Source organism: Mastomys coucha, chromosome X (genome assembly GCF_008632895.1).
Source record: "Mastomys coucha isolate ucsf_1 chromosome X, UCSF_Mcou_1, whole genome shotgun sequence".
NCBI classification, from domain to species: domain Eukaryota; kingdom Metazoa; phylum Chordata; class Mammalia; order Rodentia; family Muridae; genus Mastomys; species Mastomys coucha.
In genome coordinates this window covers 145,444,361-145,446,262 of record NC_045030.1, presented here as the reverse complement: position 1 = coordinate 145,446,262, position 1,902 = coordinate 145,444,361, and the positions used below count along the sequence as shown (strand labels likewise).

Sequence of the window (1,902 nt, the reverse complement as noted above, 5' to 3'; positions counted from 1 at the left end):
AAAGCAAGAGAGGAAGAAGGCAAGAGAGGAGAACAAAGAGCAGGAAAGAGAGGAGAGGGAGAGCAGAGCAGAGGGGAGACAAAGAACAAGAGAGAGGGGAAGAGTAAGAGAGTGAGGAAGGGGCAAACCGCCCCTTATATTGTATGGGGCGTGGCATGTCTGGCTTGTGGTCAGATGACTGGGTGTAGGGTACAGCTAGAATGATGGGAGCTTGGAGCATTGTCTGTCTGATAGAGCATACATCTCCTGCAGGGGCAGCTGTGAGGGGTTGTGACTGAAACAGGAACCAAAGACTCAGGAGTTATGGCCAAGCTCCTTCCGCCCTCTGCAAGCAGAAATTGCCCACAGGGGTCCAGGGCTCAAAGCCAAATATTCGACTGAGCTTAAGTTACCTGAGCAGACCACTGCCCCACACTGCCCCACAACCAATAGAGAGTGAGTGTTCCCCCTTCTCCACCCCCATAGCACCTCCAGCATTTGTTTTCATTTGCTTTCTTGATCTTAATCACTCTGAATAAGATGAAATCTCAAAAAAGTTTTAATTTGCATATCTCTAATTGCTAAGGATAATGAACACTTTTAAAAAATTATTCTTGGCCATTTTAGTTTCTTCATTTGAGAATACTCTGTTCAGATCCATAGCCCATCTTTTAATTGTGTAATTTGTTTTCTTGGCTCTTTTGTTTTTGAGGCTTTTAAATATTTGGATATGAATCTTCAACCAGATCTGCAGCAAGAAAAGATTCTCTCATATCCTGTGAGCTTCCTCATTATTCAGCTGCTTTTTTTTTTCTTTAGTGGTGAAGAAGCTTCTTAATTTTACAAGTCCTACTTGTCAATTGTTTGCCTTAATTACTAGTCAAATGCAGTCCTATTCAGAAAATCCTTTCCTACACAGATATCATGGAGGCTGTGTTTTCTTCTAGCAGTTCCAGGGTTTCAGATTTTATGTTTTAGGTTTGTGTCTTTGATCCATTTTAGAGTTGGTTTTTGTGTAAGGTAATAAATGAGTCTACTTTCATTGTCCTTCATGTGGACATCCAGTTTTTCCAGAACCATTTATTGAAGATAATTTTCTTTTCTCCAGTTTAAGTTTTTGGGCATCTTTGTCAAATTTTAAGTGGCTGAAGTCAGATGTACTTATATTTCAATATTTAATTTTGTTCCATTGATATAAATCCCTATTTCTGTGCCAGAACCACATTGTCTTTATTACCATGACTTTGTAATATATCTTAAGATCTGGAATTGTAAATTCTATAGAACTGGTCTTACTTTTCTTTTTTCTTTTAAACATTTTCTTTTTTCATTTTATTTAACATTATTTTTGCATAGACTGCCTTTTTCATTAATTAATTTATTTATTCACTTTACATCTCAATATCAGACCTCCATCTCCTCTTTGCTTAGGGTTGTTTTGGCTATTTAAGGAATTGTGTACTTTCATATGAGTTTTAAGATAGTTTTTTTCTATTTTATATAGACTTAAATACGAATTTTGATTGGGATGGCATTGAATCAATAAAATGTTTTTTTTTTATAAAGTGATCCTTATCACAATAATAATTCTTCCAATCCATAAGCATGACATGTCTTTTGATTTTCTAGTAGATTTCTCTTTTTCTTCAGAACTTTAAAGCATTTAATGTAGAAATTCTTCACTTCTTGAATAAGAATGCCCCCCCAACCATGGGCTCATGTATTTGAATGCTTAGTCACAAGGGGGTGGAACCCTTTAATAAGATTAGAAAGATTAAGATGTGTGGCCTTACTGGGGGAAGTATGTCACTGGGGGTGGGTTTTGAGGTTTCAAAAGCCCATACCAGCCAGGTCCAACCCCGCCCTCTGCCTGACCCCCCCAGCCCATCAAGTGACAACCTGGTGGTCTGGCCTGGCTAGAAG

At 38.1% G+C, this 1,902-nt stretch overlaps 1 protein-coding gene across 2 annotated transcripts in view; it reads right to left on the bottom strand.

The window, feature by feature from the left end:
* Cldn34 (claudin 34) overlaps positions 1–1,902 on the bottom strand; it is a 37,313-nt gene that overhangs the window by 30,091 nt on the left and 5,320 nt on the right. The window lies entirely within an intron of this gene.